The sequence below is a fragment of the Micrasema longulum genome, unplaced genomic scaffold, assembly GCF_059751315.1.
Source record: "Micrasema longulum isolate JH-2025_06_02 unplaced genomic scaffold, ASM5975131v1 h1tg000692l, whole genome shotgun sequence".
NCBI classification, from domain to species: Eukaryota; Metazoa; Arthropoda; class Insecta; order Trichoptera; family Brachycentridae; genus Micrasema; species Micrasema longulum.
The window spans coordinates 691,312-713,396 of record NW_028277888.1 but is presented as its reverse complement, the minus strand read 5'-3'; the positions used below and the strand labels follow the sequence as shown (position 1 = coordinate 713,396).

Sequence of the window (22,085 nt, the reverse complement as noted above, 5' to 3'; positions counted from 1 at the left end):
ACGTGGGAAGAGGTAAAAATGCTGGCTGGCGATATGGTCTCCTGGAGACAACTGGTGATGTTCACGCGCTTCACTTAGGAGCGGATATGGAAAAGAAGAAGAAGAAATTCGCCTTTATTTAGAATATTCTTCAGCAACTTGGTCTTCATTCTGGAAAACTCAGTATTGACCAAATCGAGTCTATCCAGCAACGCTTTATAAGAAAAGACATGGCCTTCTTTTAAATGTTACCTACGTAGAATAGAGGTGAACTTTATATGCATTTTCAAAAAAATAAGGCTATTTGTTATGTCCCATCTCTTTTGCAATAAATTATTTTTATGTTTCCAACCGTATTCTTAAAAAGTCAAATTATTGTATTTATCTAATATTTTAAGATCAACATTGGTATTTACGCCCAAAAAGCCAGATATGTTGATTAGTCAATTCGTCGCACAACTTAAAAATATTAATTAGGAATGTTTAATTTTCATAAGATTTTTAGTCCATCAAAAGCCGAAGCAAGTATAAAAACTGGCTGATACATGGTTCGAATTTATATTTTCCTAACCAATATGCGTTTGAAAGAACATTAAATTAATTTTTTGCAACTCGAATTGGTAATTTATTACCGTGTCGATAGTTGAAAACTTTCTCATTTTTTTATAATATGCTTACAGTAGGCGGAAGTTGCAACTGTTACCCTGTTATTAAATTCTGGATTTTCGATACCCCCCACACTATAAGCTTGTAATTTGAAACTTATTGTTTAATTACTATACGTATCGATTAATACTGATTGACTTGAATTATAATTGTTTTGGTGTATTTTACATAAGAAGGCAAAGAGTAAAATATTGAAAATCAGAGTATTCAATTAATATAATTACAGACCCAATTATTTCTACACTACATTAAATAAAGTATTGCAATTTTTAATTTAATAAATAATTTAAATTTACGTGTATGTAATAATTTTTATTCATGAACAATATGTATGCTTCCACTTTCTATTATATTGTATCCCAACTCAACACAGGGCTCTTGGCCTCATAAAGTTAGGGATACGTTATTATTCTTTTGGAGTTTGCTTCTTTTTTGTATAAATAAATCAAATAAATAAAGGGTTTGCGCAAAAAAAAAAACCTAAAATACCATAAATATGAAATCAGAAGAAAATAAGTCTACCGATTAAAGAAAACAGTCTTAAAAATAATTATAAAGGGTTTAAAATTATACAATAAGGTTTTCAGAAAGTGAAGGAATAAAAACTGTGATTAATTTTAAAAATTTAAAAAAAGATTAGATTAAAAAAAATAAAAGATTAATGACAACCATTTAATAAATTTTGATTTTTTTATATTTTTTATTAAAGCGTGTTAAGTGGCCCCTTAAACCAACCAATGCCAGGCCATAAGCCCTGTATATGCCTAGACTTACGTATTTTCTTCTCTCAAATGAATTTTTTAAAAGAAAAAGTAAACATTTGCCTTCTTATAAATTACCCCGAAATTTCCATTTTCAGGGACATTTTCAACGAGTTGAATCATGTTGGGGTAGAGTGGGGTTCGAACTTTGGACCTCTGATCCGTGAGTCCGCGTCACTAGCCACGAGACCACGACTTCATAATTTATCTCCATCTCGGTTGTTATATGTGACAGTTCTTCAATAATTATTATTAAATACAGGGATTTGTGGTAAGTTGAAAATATTTATTTAAGATGATGTTGCGCCGCAGATATTCTTTCTTCAACTTTGCTTAATTTATGTTTACTGCACTTGCTCTTTAAAATAACAATTTATTAAATAAATAATACTACAGATTAATTTTGAATCGTACTTTTGTGACCATATATGAGGGTATCTCTCTTTAATCCGCGCCTTATGTCTGAGGATGGTGATCACGCCTGACTCCAGGCATGGCTCATCTGCGGACAGTTTTCCTCCATCTGGAACGGTCTTGTTCTGCGGTTCTGTAGGCATTTGTCAGTAATAGTTCTGACAATTCAGTGACCAAGCCGCTTCATCTTATCGTTTGATGTCTACGCGACCTTGTCCCTTCGACATTTCCCAGGAGGATAGTTTTCTTCAAACTATCAGAGTTCCCTCTGCAAATATGTCCAAAGAACTGCAGGATTCTTTTCTCACACATGAATGTTAGTATTTTTTTTATATCTAGTTCCTGAAGTATAGATATAGTTGTAAGTCTGGTTGTCCACGGAATCCGTAGCATTCACCGCTAACATCACATTGTGAAAGCTTCGATTTTTTTTCAGATTCTCTAAGTGGCCAACACTCCACGTCGTACATGAATTCTGAGAAAACCGAGGCTTTCACCAGTCTCTTTTTGGTGTTTATGGCTATACTGCGATTCTTCCAAATCTTCACCAGCCGACTCATAGTACAATGACTGTATAGGTACTCGTATATATGTGCAGATGCTATTACTTACCTGCCATAGTTTACCGTACTATGTATAATTTATAAGTTATACAGGTATGAAGTATCCAGAACCTGACTTGTACCTTCTTAGTAAAAGTGAATTACATATATGGCATAAGAGCAAAGAAAAGTTTTCTAAGAGGAATGTCGTTTCATTGCAGACGAGTGCAATAATTCTTGTCATTTGTCAACAGCAGAGACTTTGAACATCTGAACGAATCACATCTAGACAACCTATCTAATGAGGAAGTTCAGTGATTAAAAAAAAAAATTGATAGACTATTGGACTAAGCCAGATTTTTTTATGTATCTTATTATCAGCGCTTTGATTTTTTGAAGTTTTATTGTTTTAAAATTACTCCGCCCGCGATTTCACAAGTTCTAGTCGAAGAATTCGACTGATTTGTGAGTTCCCGAAAACTGGAAATCCATCGCAACACTCTACCGTTGGTTTATTCGAAAGAACTTGTGACTTAGGTAGTTCAGTATGAATAAAAATATTTTTATGAATTTTTCATATATTTTCGAGAAACCATCCAATCAAATGCTTTAATTTTTACCGCATGTAAGAAAACATTTTTAGCTTCCAATTTCCCTTAGCGCTCAATTCACTTATTATTAGTCAGTGTTAGTTTTCATAACTCACATTTTTTGCGTTCCGGTTTCCCAAGTACAATACATAATTTATTTTTATTAACAATAGAGCAGTTTAGAACTGTTTTTTTAGAATAATAAATATTTGCATTTTTTAGAATTTCTTTCATATTTTATTTTTAAGTGACATTTTCAACGAGTTGTAAATAACTCACTACACTTTTAAAATATTTTTAATGAATTGGTACACCAATCCCAATGAAATTCAATTAAAATATGTTGAACAAAATTAAGATTAAGAATCTTACGCTTCAGGGATATCAAAATATTTCAGCATAAAACATATTTTAAAATATTTATTTTATGTGTATCAAAGTCGGGGATCGATATTGAGAACTTTCAACTAGTATAAGATATTTTTTCTGCCAATAATGGAAAGTTATTTATCTCAAGCCTTGTTCTGTGCTCCACTGTAAATGATAATCTTATCCTGTTGTCGTGCAAAAATAAATAATTGCCTTTCCCTTGTTAGAAAGTAACTAAGATTTTTTTCAAATGTCTCGACGGACGTAAATATTTCATGCATCCGTTAAATAAAACATTTGCCTGGATGTTAATACAAATAGAATAACGTATGAAAACAGGTGAAAGAAATAACTAGTTTTAGGTACAGCGTACTATGCATACTAAATTCATTATACAGAAAAGGAAAAATAGAAAATAACGACTTTCTTTGAAAATGAATGTTAATGTCAAGTCAAGATGGTTGCAAATTGCGATATTTATGGGTATTGATTTGAATTCGCTTTTAAAGATTTATACCGAGAAAGGAAAAAAATATGATGTACGAAGCCTATGTCAAAAGTAAATTGAGTTATATGATCGCCTTCTGGGGAACTGGTAACAAGACAGACATAACAAGAATACAAAGACAACAAAATAAAATTCTCAAACTAACATACAACCTACCCTACCTGACCTCTACGACTGAAATGTACAAAAAAACACACCAGTTTGACATAAACTACTTGACTAAAATTGAGACCTTAAAAATTGTGCACAAAATAACACTGGGAAACATACAAGACGACGACATAATATTAGTCAAAAATGCTGACATACACAAATATAATACCCGACAACAACAACACTATCATATTGAAAAAGCAAATACAAACACAGGACAGTCAAAAATACTACATAATGCACTTAAACACTACAACAACCTACCTAACTACTTGAAAACTTTTACTGGAGACAAATTTAAAATCAATCTGAAAAAGCACATGATGACTGAACTAACTAGACTAGACGAGACATAAAATGACTAGACAATATTAAATTTCTAATGTAACCCTAACGGGTTTTTTAAAATTGTAAATAAATAAAAAAAAAAGTTTCTAAGAATTTTTAAAATAAATTTATGAACAGAGTTTATTTAAAAATATATTATAAGAAAAGTTAATAAAAAACAAAACAATTTTAAGGCTGTAGTCTGGTAAAACGAACACAAAATTAAGAAATCATTCGATTTTGCCATTTTAGAACGAATGTTTTTTTTTTTAAATCGCGCAATAATAATAATAAAAAAAACATAAATTAGATGGAAACAATTTTTTTTAAAGTATTTCTGTTAAAAAATTTACTTAAAAGTTTTATATTATGTAACTAAAATATAATTACTTTTAGACCGGCAGATTACGCCATTTCAAATTTAGACTAAACTTAGGTATCTAGGATCTCAATAAAGACTAAGTATTAAACAATAATTTGTACTAATAATTTAAAGATAATAAGTTGAACATGAAAGTGGCTGAAGTCAAATTTTAATTTTTTGATTTCGAAAAGAAATATAAGTATTTTAAATCACATACATTTTTGTGACATTTTTTTTTATTTCTACGTAAAATTATGCCTTCGGTAATACTTTAAAAAAATAATTTATTTAAATATTTTAGCTGAAACCTTTTTTTATAGAATCTTATTCTCCTTTTTTTAAAAAAATAAGATTATTCTGGTTGTAATATTTAATTTAAAACAATATCTTATTTACGTTTTTATGACCTTCATTCCGGCCCTTACCGAAAACGATAAGGGTTTGCCATTAAATTATTGTTTGCTGAGTGTTTTATTTCTTCTCGTGAAATTTATACCTCTTACTTTTTTTTTGCAGTTTATATGTTTGCATATATATATGTGAGGGATTATATATGTGTTTGAATGTATGTATATTTGGGTGGGAACGGGTAAAAGTAAACCACTTTTTAAAAAATGGTTGTCCTGGGAAAATGGAATGAGATAAATCAGCAGATCAAATTGCTCATGTTAGCCAAGTTTATTGCATTTGTGAAAATATTAAAACTAATTTTGTGATGCGAATAATTTATTGACTATTATTATTTATTATTAAATTGATTACTAAAGCTATATAATTCACTACCAAAATATTTTACAACCTGATGTTCGATAACCAGCCTGCTAATCATTCTGGGTAGGGGTAGTTATAAAATGAGATAATTTTTCAGCTGGGATACATTATTACTTTACACACTGTAACATTCACCTCTCTGCTTATACTTATTTTTTAAAATTATTTTTTTATTTAAATTTTCTTGTTTTTTACTATAAACATAATAATAAAAGAGAGTATTAAAAAAATGAAGCATAATTACATATCAATGAAATACATATTAATAAAAAAATAGTAAACAAAAAATCCCACAAAGGCATGGCCAGTTAGTGGGGATACAAGAAAATGTTAATGAAATTTTGCTCCTATAATAAATAGTGGACAGTTATAATATTTTTGTATAGCATAAGAAAGAAAAAAAAATCTGTAACTGATAATATGGTATTTTTTTATAGTAATTTAAAAAGGAAATAAAAAATATTTAAAAAAACACAAAAATATTCCTTAGTATTAAAGGGCAACAAAATAAATCATAGAAAAAAAGAGTTCATATCTTTAGTTTGAATCCAGGATAGTGCATGTTTTTTAAAAGAAGGAAAATTTTGAAAGTTTGGAATCGATGAAATATTATCAGTAAAAAAAGAATTAAAAATTTATGGACCTATAAAATATGCATGTCTCTGTGCGAGCCTCGTTTTACAATGTGGTATTTCTAACACACGATTCCTTCTTTGACTTGATCTATTTGAATTACTTGTAAATAAATTTTGGTTCGTAAATTTATATTTTAAACATTGAAAACAATATATTTGTCTTATGTCTAAAAGTTTAGCTTCTTGGAACAATTGGAAAGACGGAAAAGTGCGACTTTTGTCAAGCATTATTGGTTGATTTCCATATTTATGTGTCGCTGTTTTCGATAAAGTTATTTTCGTACTATTGACAAGTACCACAGCGAGTTGTTATATAAGTAAAAAATTGACAGACGACTCGTATGTGTGTTGATCAATTTTTTTCATTTAACATCCATTAATGAAAGCATTTATTTTAGTAATAATTCTATGTTATCACTTTAACTACGCATATGTAAATGTCAAAAGTAGAATTAATCTTTTTTTTAAAAAATTTAATTTTATTTGGGAAACCAACAGTTCTACATACATATTTATAGTAAACAAACAGATTTAGTGTATAAACTTAGAACCAATAACAGATATCCACATAGTATACAAAGTTAGTAAAGAAAATAAAAATGTTATATTCATGTATATATTTTTTAATAATCAAAGAAAATACTTTTTTTAAAAGAACAGTAAGTTACTGTAAATTAGGTGGGATTAGGACAAGAATGCTAGAAGAAGGGGAAGGGAGACGTACATATTTATTATTATAATGTCTACTAAGTTACATAATGCATTTTTAGTGTAAATTTTAAATCTGAGTGATGTTTGTGTAATCTATATCTTTAAAGTTTGTATTGTACACTGAGAAAGTCCTACGAAAAAAAGTATTTTTAACATTCGATGTTTTACTTATTGATACATGAAACAGGTAGTACCGTCTACAAATCCTGGCTGGAACATATATTGTTATTAAACTAAGTAATTCTGCACAGTCAGCTATTCCTGTCATAATTTTGTGAAGCAGTGGTTGGTCCGCACTCACTCTGCGGTATTGTAGAGAAGTGATTTCATGGTAGATGGAGGCAGCGAGAGCTGATACATAAGAAAGACCGGTTTTGTATTTTAGGTACTTTATAAATTTGTTCTGAATGTTTTCTATTCTTGTTATATATATATAGCATACTGGGGATTCCATATCTGAGATGCGTATTCCAAATGGCTTTTAACAAACGTATAATATAATGAAATTTGGGCCTTTAGATTATCAAAGTGTTTACTCATTCGAATTATGAAACCTAATATGCTCAATGCTTTCAAGGTAATTTTATTGATATGCGATTCAAAAAGTAGTAAAAGTTGTATGTGTTATTCGTGTATATATATTTTTTAAATCGTCATATCAAACACGGCAAGATTATAGTATCCCCCAATAAAAATATTGAGTGAATTTTGTCAGGTCGTCAATAATGTTATCGCAATTTTATCCACAGTAATTGTTACTACGATTCGCCATTTGATGACAAATTTGTTTTCATATTTCACAGTCATGACACCATCTTGTGTACGCTGTGACAGGCATAGAGTATTAGAAAATTGGCAGTTATGATGTTGTCTTACTGTCTAAAGGTTAATTTTAATTCACTGGTTTAAAATCACATTATCTTGCCGTAGGACAAGAAGGCAATTCAAATTACCTACAAACTTCTTTATAAACTTGTTTCGGTATGTTTGAAAGAAGCTTTGTGCTCCTGTTACCAGGGGTGTAGTGAGTAGCGAAACCTTTCAAAGTTTTTAAGATTTTCGGAATAAAAGACTCGCGGAAGACAAAAACTTTTAATTGTAAATAATTTCGTATTTCAAAAGCTATTTTACCAAATGCCTAGACTTTCTAAATAAATCCTTAGTTGAGATTAAATACTATTTATTTTAGCTCGGTTTGCAATCAAATTTGCTCAAATCTTTTAAAATATGAATATTTGCGTTTTTATGATTTTAAAAATCTTGAATGGGAAAAACGACTTTTTAAAAATATTATATAAGGAATAAAGATTTATGAAATACTGTCCAGTAAATTAAAAATTGTTACTTATTAGTAGCATAAAAAATATTTTTAATTCCCGCAAAAACGGTCATTCGATCGGCCGCGCCCCTAATTAAGCCCACGCTACGATTCAGGTTTATTTGTTCCCGACCATTATTTTTTTTGACTATCGTGACGAGCCTTGGCGTCACAACTATGACTGATATGTACACATTACAGGAAATATGAGCCATGGATAAAAAGCAAGAAAAAAGTAACCAACACTCATTAAAAAAAAAAAAAAAAAAATTCAACTAAAATTAATAGCAAAATAAAAAAATATCTACATCCGACTCTGTTGTATGACAAGAAGATATCAATTTACTATTAGTGAAGTCGTGTTCAACGTCTTGTAATTAGGGTTACAGTTTGAGGAGATAGCCACTCATTTCAAATATCACGGTATTGTAGCTTATGGTCAAGTCCCTGGGGGGATCCCCTTTGTAGAAAGTTTTAAATATGCGTAGAAAGACATCTCAAGAAATGACCTTAGTTTCTCCCGTATACTAAGCTTTCAAGTTACAAACATTAAAAAGTAAAAAAATATTTACGACTTTTCTTCATAAACAATTATGTATAACAAATAAATCTGTAAAGCCAGGAATTATAAATTTATATCTAATCAGTAAGTTTTAATTGGTTGAATTAAATTTACTGTCGTGTAAGTTTCAATAATTCGCTTCTCCAAGCCACTGCAGGGTGGATTTACTCACCCCCATTCATGGATTAGCTACAAGTGTTGAGACCGGCATAAGGATATCATTATTTATTCTTTGTCGTATTTTATTAAAAAACATTTGGATTGTATTTTACTTTGGACCTTACTTATAAATCGGATATAAAGTTAAGTTGGAGAATAGTGGTAGAATTATGATGGTAAAGCAAAAAGTATTACGTATAAACCTCGCATAGAGTTAAACTCGGTTTGAATCTGGGATAGCGACCATGGAAACTTATACCTGCACATTATGTGTATAACGCTGGAATAAGCACGCGATCTGCCAAAAGTTATATTTTTCGGTAATTAAAATGGATAGTTTATCAGATTAAAAAAAAAAAATTAAACAATTTTGAGGTCCTGCGATCTTTTTCAAGCAATTTTCAATAATATCTAAAGGTTTGTGTGTATTTTAATTAATTGTGATAAAAAAGAAACACGAATAATCTAAAGAACTCGTCTTTACCTTCTTCTCTTCTTCCCAATTTTGATTTATTTTAATAACGGTTTTCTCCATGTGCTCCATTGCACGTACAGTACTCCTGATTTGATTTTGACGTTTGTTTGTTGTTGATATAAAAGTTACTGCGCACGCGCACATATCAGTGTTGACTGTTTTAAAAAATTAAACATGAAATAACCCGTGAATTAATAGAATTAATTCCAGGTAATAAATATGTTTGAAAGTAAGCCTTTTTTTATATCGGTTATAAGTAGTTCAACCGGGCTTAGTTATTTCTTAATGTGAACCTGGTATAAGGAAATCTAATAAGTAAGGCCTTTTATGTATAGTATGTTTTATCTTACACCAAGAATAAGTTTGTTTTCTTCTTTTTTATGTAGTTTTTGCTAAAATATTTACCACTTCTGTAAATACAAGTATCCACCAATATTTTGAGTTTGTTCGAATTTCATCAACAGAGACTAAGAATAATTTAAAGAAGGGAATATAGAAGTCTACGCATCTACAGGATTTGTGACCTACACAAATTCTGGATAAACTCAAAATATTGTTGATAAATCTTCCTGGTCTATGAAAGGGTATATAATTTATTTTTTTAATAGGTGTTGTCTAGTATGTAGGTGTAATAATTAAATCAGATAAATCTCACGAGCATAAATAAAGGTTTCAGCTCTTTAACTTCACAAACATCAACAGATGAAAGCATTGAACGAGTGTTCAAATAAGCAGAATAGTGAATGTCAGTCAGTGTGGAAAGTGGCCACTTAAACTAGCCAATGACAGGTCAAAAGCCCAGTAGATGCTTAGAATTCTATATTCCTATCTCGAAAATGTTATTTTATCAATTGTAATATGTATGTTAACAATACCATTACGAAAATTTTAAAGAATAAATGAAAGAAAATCCGCCCTCTATAGTTAACATTAACTGCATTTTTATAATAAAAGGTATGTGAGTATATATGTAGCGTATGTATTGTATAAAAAGGTTTATATATTTTTATACATATTTATTTATATACCTATAAATATGAATTAATTTATATATTTTGAATAAGTGCTATATTTTTTCAATTTTTAATAGTTCATTTATTATTTTATATTTAATAAGCATTTCTATTTCTATTTTATATTATTTTGTATACTTGCCTAACATAAAAGCCTGGCTCTCTTTTGGTAAGTTCAACCTGAATAGTTATATTTTTTATTTCTTTATGCGTACCTATGTATTTTCATATAAAATAAAGGTTTACTGATAAAATAAAATTTGAAGAAATTATTTGTTTATGAATTCAAATTTTTGTAATATCATTTTCCTTTACCTACCACTTTTTTGCAATTTAAAAAAAATATTTTCTTATTTTTTAGGAACATTACTTGGTTACGTATTATGTGGATATGCATGGGTCAAGTATTGTCACAACTTTTACATTCTTTTTACCACAACCGCTGTTCACCTCTCACCTCAGTATGCTTTGATCACCCGCCACATTAAGACCTCGTGTCGTACATAGCGCGTTTATTTCGTTGAACGTGTGCCGCATCATATAACTTTCCACCAACCACCAGTGTTGGGCTCCAGATTGAGACCTGCCATCGTGTTAGTGCCGGTCACAAGTGTCAAGTCAGATCTGGCAAGTCCATCAAGAATGAAGATAAGGTTAGTGGCATCCCTTCGTAATCCAACTCATCGGCTGGGGTTGTGACTGATTGAAACTGCATACCGCATATCGAGGATACTCACTTATTTTCATTAAATTTAATTACAATCCACTTCGCTCAATAATATTGTAGAAGCCCTAGGGCTTCGCTCCCGCTATTTCACGCCCCGCATTCACGTGGAAGTTCGTTATTTAATACTCACAGTACCTTCTTTAATTTATTTCGGCATCTCATTAAACATCGCATAGCCGTTCTTTTTGTAAAATAGCCATATATTATTATAAGATAGTTTTGCAGTGACAAAACTACTTTTAAGTTCAATTTAGATATTATAAATTATAGGTAGGTGGTAGAAGTACGTTACGAAAATGCAATATGTCGATTTACCGTGGGATTGATGTCCTTTATTGTACATAACGGAGTGGCGGGAAATTGATGAAGATTTCTCGTAAATTACATCCTCCAAACGTTTGTTGTAGAAATACCGTAATGTGAGGTAAATGCGGACATGTCGTGATTAGTCATGACTTATGCGCACGCGCGTAACTTCGCTCAAATTATGCTAATCTCTTGTAAAACGGTCATATATTAATATTTTTTCCAACCATTTTGATAAGGTTTTTCGATAAAAACGCGGAAGGTTCCGGGTTCGATTCCCGGTGAGAACACAAAAATTAAAATGTGATTTTTCTCAAGCCTTGTTGTTCTGTAATGTAATTCACCACTGTAATTGAGCCTCCAGGCCTGTTGTGGTGCAAAAAAAAATGAAATGAAATGAAATATATGAGACTGGACTGTGGAGCAGATTTTTTCTAGACAGAGAAACTTTTGCCAGAGTAATCGCCAACGTTGGAGATACCTGACAGGGCACTAAGAGAAGAATAGTATACAAAATTAGACTTAACTCTAATGAACCAGCACATAACTTAAAGTAGTTTAAAAAATAAGTTGAAATTAAAATCAAAATCTATTTTATAATATAACTAGACTCGCCATCCTTTGTAATGAGAAGTTCAGTGATTCTTTATTTTTTATTTGTTAATAGACTATCAAACCAATTTAAATTTTAAAATCAGTGCTATGATTTTTTAAAGATTTTAAATTTTGATATTACTCCGGGTGTGCCGTCACAAGTTCTCTTCGGTGAGTTCCGCTGCTTTGTGAGTTAGCTCGTTGTAAACTAGAAATCTATCACAACATTCTGTCATTGTTTGATTCGGAAGAACTAGGACGTCGTACAAAGTAATTCATTTTTATTATTTTTCTCATACAGTTTCAAAAACTTCGCTGTACAAGTTAATGTTTTTTTTTCCTCACACAAGAAAACGTTTCTAATATACCATTTCTCATAATACCAAACTTCCTCATTGAGACCTCTTGCATGGTAGGCAAACGCGCTGACCATTACACCACGAGGCCGACTATTTATTATTTATAAGGGGAATATTATTTTATAAAGATTTTTTATTGTGAAACACTTCCATGTTGTTTAATTTAAGTCCTTTTTTTATGACTGGAATGTTAAATTTTAACTCTATCCTTATTGAATTTCTGCAAACTCTGAAAAATGTTATTATTTAAATATCTTATTTGATATTTATATTAAAGCTACATGACGTTCTCCTTATTACATTATACTAAATTATGAAAGCAGAACTATTGATAATAAATTATTTTTAAATTCCCTGAGTAAATTACTAAAAATATATTTATTTATTTCATTAATTCACTTAAAACTTCAGAATACATGCATAAGGTATATTTTTGGTCTTAGGAAATATGACCACATTTTTTATTATTGTAGGCAACTGAAATGACTCAAAATTAGACAGCAAAGATACTATCACTCCCTCTCACTTCTGTTCAATGTATTTCATAGTCCCAACGCTCCTATATACCTGCGTGAAAAATATCAACGCGAATCAATTCATAGTTTACCTCTTCGTTCTAATTCTCAAAGAAATCTCTTAATACCCATCCATAATTCCCCTTTCTTCTCTAACTCATATAGTGTCCACGCGGCTCGACTGTGGAATCATCTCCCATCCACCATCAAAGAAGTTACTACAGTATCTCTGTTAAAATCACGTCTGAAGAAACATCTCCCTTCTCTTCCTTAATCTCTCCTCTTTTCTTCTTTCATTTTTTTTCCTTTTTTCCATTGAGTAATGGTATTGTTTTGAGGTAATTTTTACACAAATCCATTTATTTATATTTTTAAATATCTTTAGTTTTTTTTATCTCTATTTTCTATTGAATATGTTTTTAACTTGAATTATAAAAATAAAAGTGTTATTTCATTCGTTGTTTGGAAGAAATTGCCTATGTACAATTAACATTATGCACAAAAAGTTAAATAATTAAAATAAATAAATGCCCGGATGCTATTTAAAAGTAGGTTAAATAAATAAAAAAATACCGGCTCTCCGGTTAAGGGGTTCGCCGAATATTCGGTTTCTGGCTTAGCCACTATTCGTTTCATCAGTAATTTTTAGTATCCTATAAAATGAGTCAGACAAAAAAAACCTCAAGCATGAAAAATAAATAAGTGTCTGAGTATTATAAATAAAATTTGTATTAAATGTTTACCCTAGATATAAAAGAATTTCTTTTCAGTGGAATTTACAGTTTTCTCGATGTAAAAAAAAATATTATTTAATCTATTTTGGACCACGAAGTAAGAAGCCATATCCAAAAATAGTTTTTTATGTTTTATAATTATCGGTATTTAGTATTTCAAAAACAGAAATTTTATTAAATTGGACATACCCACTCAAATAAAAAAGAAAATCCCGTTCAATGAAACATGATCTATCACTTACGATAAAATTAGGTTTTACTTTGATTCAATAATTACACCAACACATTTTAGAAATGGTATTGCTGGTCAAAATATTATCTCAATCTAAGATTTTCCAGTGAACTCCGGTAAAATAAGAGAATCACTAAAAATAATTATTAATTTGACTTAATATCATTTAAGTTTATTTTTAGTCTATGGCTATTTTTACGAGTATATTACTCGACATGGTTTCATTTTTTGTGAAAGACGTTTTAGTTAGTGTAACTTAAATATTATTATTATGACATCCGTTTCAAATAAATCTACAAATCAAACTTATTGCGAAAATCTTTATTTTCATTTAATTGAATGACGATTTTACAAGTTCGACCACTATAAAGTTCTATGTTTAATCACATTCTTAAGTAAACCGCGTTCTCCAAAATGTGGAAAATAATCATCAAGAGCTCAAAGCAAACTAACAATCACATCGTTTTCCCGTGAGGGTAGGCAGAGAAGATACAGACCTCGTTTTATTTACATTCATACATCTTCTCATGGACGCACGACGATTATTCCCACTTTTGACATGGGTTCTCACTGATGCATTGTTTTATGCCACTGAGTCATTTTGTCAGCCTCGTGGTTTAATAGTTAGCGCGTTTGCTTACCATACAAGAGGTCTCGGGTTCGATTCCCGACATGATTGATATGAAATATTTATTTAAAAGGGTATTTTTAAACAAGAATATTTCATCGTCCCTGGACTGATCATTTTACCTTTATGTGACAAAAATGATCAAGATGGGTCGCAAATTCTGTATTAATGCAGTGCCCTATGCACTATTAGGTGCGGGAAGGGAATGATGATACGAGGTTTTATCGAGGATTTTGCCATTTTAGAGCGTTTCAATTTGCATGTTCTTGATGGTTATCTTCGACAGCGTCAGCAAATACTCTTTTGCCTCCCGGCTTCCAGAACTAACCTGGCTTTGGTTATGCCAATTGGAAGAGAAGTCAGTCAGCTGAGCATTACCACTTTGGAGATAGACATCTTTCGTATGTTTATGAAGCAAATACTCTTGATATTGGAGGGTATTATACCCTAATCATATCGAACCATTGCTCAAGGGTTAAATATTTTGTTATTTGCAATATTATTTTGGTAAAATAAATGGATTTGAATGTCTATATTAAAATATTTGTCAAATTCAGTCATGTCATGTCTTTCTCTTTTTCTGGATACATTCACATTCACATCGCAAATCCTTGTTGCCATACTTTCGCAATCCACTCGCTCTACATGTCCAAACCAGCGCACCACTCCTTTCTGTGTTTTGTTGATAATGCTGCTCGGATCTCGATATTTGTGCACCTGTCACATATATTTTTACGACACATTCGAGACAAATCACATCTCCAGCATTCAGCTTATTTTTATCCTTGATTTTCCATTTCCATACTTCGCTCGCATAAGTAAAATAATTTTGATGTAATATATATTTTTTCCATCTGCCAGTCTGCAGCGCTAACTACGCACAACACCCTTTCCTCTATAGTTTTTGCTTAAATTATAATGTTTTTTTTTCATATATTAATATATTTAACGAGCCCCTTAATTATTTAAAAAAAAAATGAAGACTCTTTCTATCTGGCTACGATACTCTCCCACTTGCTCTTCGTATAATTATTATTTACGTTGTATAATTATTATTTAGAAACTTTGCTGGTTTACCTTTCAACCATATCTTTAATTTGTAATTTAACCATTGTTGACTGCACCTTTCTCCAAAATAAATAAATAAGAACCAGGACTTAATTGCTAATTTATTTTCCTACGACAAAAAATTATTTTAAAGTTTTCCCGGCAACTATCCTTCTTTCTCTAGTTTGTCTTTGTGTATTTGGGTAGGTTTTTTATCTCTGGTAAACCTGCCCAAATACACAAAATTTTCAATCTGATTCAGGCCTTTATAAAAATATACAAAATACACATGATATTCTTTTAGTTAAAACTAGCTATTATTTGAGTTACATAATGTGATCATAATATTAAAACAACAATAAAGTTAACATGGATTAGTCGTTGTTATCATTATAAGTAGTAATTTTACTTTCTTGACTTTATGGATCATTTAATGGTAGATTCTACTGCTTTGATGCAAGTATGAAGGTATGTACTCATCTTACATTATACGACTGAATATCTATGGCCGTGAGAAGACATTCATGGAAATTGTATTATGCATATTAATTCATTGATTTTATTTGATTATTAATATAATAGCCATGGGAAAGAAGTCGCAAGATAAGAGTATCTGTCGATTTAATGTCTTTTATAAGGAGAGAAAACGAAGTAATAATGTTTGTTTTGCTGTGATACTTATTATTGTGACAAAAAATATTTTTTATAACCTTGTGTTAGATAATTAGTCATAGATACATCTCTAAAAAAATAGTATTCTCGCAAATCAATAGAAGTAGGTAAACAACTCATTTTACAGTTATGGTGGGGATTTCTAAGTTTACTTCTAGTACCCACATATAATTTTTTTTTTTAAATGATCAAATAAAAAAATGGTTATAAGTTTTACAACTTACTTGTAATGATTTTGATTCGTAAATTCGTCCTGGCAACATCGATTTAAAAATTATTACGTTGGCAAAATGGTGTATGTTACACAGTGTGCAAAGTTTTTACTAAAACCAGCCAAAGACAAAAGCCATAAAAATTCCATCCCAAATATGTTAAAATTGATTGTCTACAAGTCACAAAAAGCAAATTTTTAGTTAAGTATTATAGATATGCAGTTTTATGTCAAATTTTCGTCTCTTTCAGATTCTCTACCTAGATAGTAGCAGAACGCCACAAAAAAAGCCAAAAACATCTATTAAATTGAATGATGATATTGCTTGGGTCAATTTAAAGACATTCCAGGACCCTGGTTACAATTTATCTTCAATTTTATCTATACAGAATAATTTAGTTTTCTGTATGAAAAGCATAATATGCGTACATTTTTTTCTTCAAAACATGTTCAATAATAGGTTCATAATAATAATTATTATTATTATTGTAGTTTATTAACCAAATTACAATTACTTTATCTACTACATACACACTTAGGTTATAGATTTCTATGGATCATGTCTAGCCTGCCTAACTAGGAACAACCTGTTTTAAGGCAGACATTTTTATGCAAAAATAAACAATAACATTACTACCTACTAGTTAATTTACTATACAGTTATACAATATAATTTATACCATTTATTATTAAAAAATATATTTTGAGTAGATTTTCCGATTTTTCTTGACCTGACCCCATTAACCAATTTTTTACAAATTTTTAAAATTGAATCTGGGTCATGGTTTTACAATGTTCGGGTAACATAATAAATATTTTGGGGCCCAGAAACCTGAAATTTCTTTGCTCGAATTTAGAGTTTGTGATAGACCCCACGACCCATCCTCTAGTTTGACTTCTGGTAGTGTGGGAGTGTTTTTTTTGGGATTTGGTGGAATAATTTGCTTTCACAAATATTATTGTTCTAAAAATATATGATTGCCCTATATCTAAGATCACCAATTCCTCAAATAACTTGATGCTGGGGTACCTGAAAGGCTTTTTAAAAATTATTTTAACTATTGATTTATGAGCAAATTCGAGAGGTTTTAATATTGATTTATTAGTGCCTCCCCATCCTATTACCGACGAAGATTTTTTAAATGTTAATGCAAATATACTTATTTTCAAACACACATATCGGGTTTTCTTTATAGACAGTCGAAGATAACTCTGTTAACTTCCTTTGTAATCGGGGCCCAGATGTCTTACTAATTATCAGAAATGTTACCAGTAATCGACAAGGCACAAATCAACGATTAGATTTCAGTTGACCATTTAAGTAGTTTTTTCTCATTCACTTAACACCCATTTTTTCAATATTTTAAACTTCAAGTACAAAGTATAAATACTTTGGGGGATTTATTGCTAAAAGCATTACCTTCCAGCCAACCAAAAAACAAACTGGTCAAAAGAAGAGATTGGTCGAAATGTGTACTTAAAAACCATAAATACAATCAAAAGATACATACATATTTATTTTTATTTATTTACAAGTAATTCAAATAGATCAAGTCAAAGAAGAAATCGTGTGTTAGAAATACCACATTGTAAAGCGAGGCTCGCACAGAGCCATGCGTATTTTATAGGCCTAAATATTTTGAATGATTTTTTTACTGATAATATTTCATTGATTCTAAACTTTCAAAATTTTCCTTATTTTAACAAACACCCACTATCCTGGATTCAAACAAAAGATATAAACTCTTTTTTTCTATGATACATATTGTTGCCCTTTAATAATAAGGAATATTTTAATGTTTTTTTAATATTTTTTTTCCTATTTTAATTACTATAAAAAAATACCATGTAATTTTTTACAGAATATTTTTTTTTCTCTGTCTTATTTTACTCAAAAATATTATAACTGTCTATTTATTATAGGAGCAAACATTTTTTTGTATACCCACGAACAGGCCATGCCTTTGTGGGATTTTTTGTTTACTATTTTTACTATTAATATTTATTTCATTGCTATGTAATTATCATTTATTTTTTGAATACTCTTTTTTACCTCTTATGTGCACTGTAAAAAAACAAAAAAAAATAAAAACGGTAAAATTAAAATTAAAAAAAAAACCTAATTAATTAAAAATAACAGCTTATTTCTAATTGAGATATAAGGCTTGCACATATAAACATTAATATATTTTTTAAACTACATTATGTTATACGTATTTAAATGATGAGGATTGTGGGTTCTGATAATGTGTTTGGAAGGAGAGAGAAAGAGGAACAAAGAAAAGAAAAACGGATAAAAAAAATATATTTGAGAAAAAAAAATCAGTATAAACTCTAGGAGTTCAGAATTCTGGGGATATATAATAATGTTTTAGGCGTTTCATGAAGGTGGCTAGAGAAGGTGTATTTTTTATAAGAAGTGGTTGCTCATTTTAAAGCCTGGCAGCTTGGACGGAAAAGGAATAGCTGAAAAATGATGTGCTATGTCGAGGAATGAAAAGTATTTTTCTTGCGGTAATTTGGAGATGTGCTAATGAACTGGATTGAAATGTCAATCAACATTGATAATATATCATGTTCTTTTACTTCCATCAATATGCTTATATACTGTTCTAACGCCAAATTGAATTGTCTAGTACTTGGCTGTATGATTATATTATATGAACGTATGTACGTTGGTACCTCAATAACAATTGCTTTGAGGCTCAGTCACGAGTATTGATTACCTTCCAAATGACCCCGAACAGGCATTTTCATGATCAATCATAATATTTTCTGACCTTCCCTCACGCTTTGGAGCTTTCTGTGTATAGAGTTATGCTGTCGTACATAATCATTTTCCATAATTGTTTTCTAAAATATAGGTTCTTTTATTAAAGTGACATCAAAAACAACAGTTTTTAAAAATAAATTAATTATAATTATAATTATTTTTATAGGAATAACCCGCTAAGCCTCTATTTTGAAATTTGTCAGCTAGTGGGATAGAGGGGGTATGAAAAGAGGTAATCAATCACAACACTATCATTGGTTTATACGAGTGAACTTGTGACGCAGTTCAAAGTAGGGCCTCGACAATCCGGACAGGCAAAAAACAGGACCTTGATAGTTTACCAAGGCGTTCAGATTGCGTTTTTAAATATTTCAATGGTAATTAAACATATATTATGTTTCTTCATTATATCAAAAGACAACCTCAACAAAATTCATATTAATAATACGAGTATGTATAAACTAGATATAGCACCCGTATTGCGTTCCATTCAACCTAAGTTCCAGAACCTAACTTGTAGTCAGTAAACCTGAAGCAGCATAAAAAGGCCTAATATGGAAGTACAATCAAAGAAATTGTGAAAAAACAATACTACAACCAGATGTTAAAAGAAAACGCACATTGAACCATCAGAAAAATGTATTTGTATAGTACTAATAATCAAAATTATTTTCAACGATCAAAATTATTGATCAAGACACTTAAATCAAACAATATTGCAAATTTTATTTTAAGAAACTCCAATTATCAATGACCACTTCTTTCAGTGCGAGATTTGAGTTTCTTGTTGCTCTCTTAATTTTTCTAAATCTATTTTAATACAACATTATTTTTGGTACGTGTATTTTGTACATACACAAATCTGGATTTCTCCCAAGGGGGAGTAGGTATATATTTTTATTAATATCCCTACAGAGATGAGGCTTAACCCAGCCAATGACAGGTCAAAGGCCCTGTAAACGCTCGAATATCCATAATCCTGAATTTGAGAAAAAAAAAAAAAAAAAAAATTCTACCTCATCTCTGTAGGGATATTAATAAAAATCTATTTTAATAGTTGAAGTTGCACACCTAAACTGGTTTTCCAGATTGACGTCTATTATTGACGCCCCATTTTTTTAAATTATGTTTTCATCTCATATTAGGATTTTTTTATTATGTTATTACTTACTATAATTATTTTAGAAACGTTATTGGTTTTGATAACTTAAATGTGATTTAAATACATTCTGAAGTACCCGATACTTTTATATCTGCCAGTCAATAAATAATCGTAGTATATTTTAGTTATATGAAAATGTAAAGTATATTTTTTGTCAGTAATACCTTTAAAAATGATAGTACTTATCTAATATCTATTCACTTTATTTTTTTAGTGACGCGATTTTGAAAAAAAAGGCAATTACAGGTTTCCCAAATTTTTGTAGACAAGGACTGGATTCAACTCCCCGGGGAGCTGTTTATATTAACATATTATAACAAAGATGAAAAGCATTTAAGAGAAGGTAATATAGAAGTGAAAATATGGGCAGAATGGTGAATGTTACACAGTGTGTAAAGTGGCCACTTAAACCAGCCATTGACAGGTCATAAGCCCTGTAGATGCCTAGACTTCTATATTACCTTCTCTTAAATGTTTTTCATCTCTGTTATAATATGTTAAAAAAATGTACATATTATTAAAATTGAAAAATTGAAAAAAATGTACATATTATTATTCAAAGAAAAATATACAATAAAAACATCAGAGTAAAGCGTCGATTTAATTTTTTTAACAACATTCCAAAAATTTTTTTTTTTTGTTGCGTAAAATGTTCATATTTTTCTTTATAAATTATGTTTGGGTAAGTAGAAAAAAAAACATTTTGGTTAATATTACTGAAATAAATTGTTAATTATGTAAATGCCCGTTTATCGTAAATAAATTTGTATTTCATCGTTTCCCGTCCGTTTCTATTGGTGCATAGGGCATCGGCATTCTAATTGCAGCTTATCTGGATCGTTTTGATGCATAGAAGGTATTGCAGTGTAAAACTAACTTGAGAAAAAAAGTACGGTAAGCTAATGTGCCAGCTACTATGCACAAAACGGACTTATCGCCTTTTAATTATCTTTTTCAGGAGTTTTACCGGTAAGTAGTATAATCGGTATCATCAATAATTTGTTTATACAATTCATTGGTTCGTAGTAATTTGTAATTTAGAGCTGTAGTCTAAAACTGTGCAAAAAAAAATCTTTGTATCCTAACATTTAAATGTAACCCGGGCAGAACCCTTCAGTCTTATGATCAGCGCCTAGAACATTTTGGTCCAGATAAGTTGGAATTTAGGAGACAGATTTTAGACTTGATATTTCTTTATAAATTAATTCATGGTAATGTTGATTCTACATTTTGTTTAGAGAATGTACCCCTGAATGTTCTCAGTCGGCGATTGAGATCGTACACAACATTTCTTCAATAATAATATGGCGCACTTTAATGCATTATCATGAATGTTAAGATTGTATAATAATGTAGAAAGTAATGCTGATATTGATATCTTTAACGATTCATTAAATAATTTTAAGAAAACTGTAACGCAATTTATAAAACCAAATAATCACTTATTTTAGTTAGGTAAAATAATTTGCACTAACCTGCGAGTAATAATTTATCGTAATAACTTTTACAACAATCATAGAATTCAATTAAACTGGCCAATTATGTAATAAATATGGAAATAGAACTCTCAAATATTTGGTACCTAGAATTTTTAATTTATTACCAAAAGAACTTAAATTTAACTCACATTGTAACAAGAGCAAAATAAGAGAGTGGCTAGTCGATCAAGAGTTTATATATGAATAGTAGCTTAGGTGTAAATATTTTAATTTTTCATATATTTTCTTGTATTTAAAAAATAAATTTATATATTATTATTTGTGTAAACATGTTTATTCTGATCTTTCCGACTGTTAATTTTTATCTGT

General features: G+C 30.0%; 1 protein-coding gene and 1 long non-coding RNA gene across 3 annotated transcripts in view; one reads left to right on the top strand and one right to left on the bottom strand.

Moving 5' to 3' along the window:
* LOC148279624 (uncharacterized) overlaps positions 1-22,085 on the top strand; it is a 199,718-nt gene that overhangs the window by 132,013 nt on the left and 45,620 nt on the right. Inside the window, exon 1 of one of the 2 annotated variants that reach the window (XM_088229674.1) lies at positions 10,778-10,970. The exons of the other annotated variant lie outside the window; for it this stretch is intronic. The gene's annotated coding sequence lies outside the window, so the exon portion shown is untranslated. Of the gene's footprint in view, positions 1-10,777; positions 10,971-22,085 lie in introns of those variants that run through there. 2 annotated transcript variants of the gene reach the window in all.
* LOC148279625 (uncharacterized) lies at positions 10,452-11,737 on the bottom strand. The gene is made up of 2 exons (XR_015822824.1): positions 11,149-11,737; positions 10,452-11,109 (listed from the first exon to the last, which is right to left on the bottom strand). It is a non-coding gene; the product is annotated as an uncharacterized LOC148279625 (long non-coding RNA).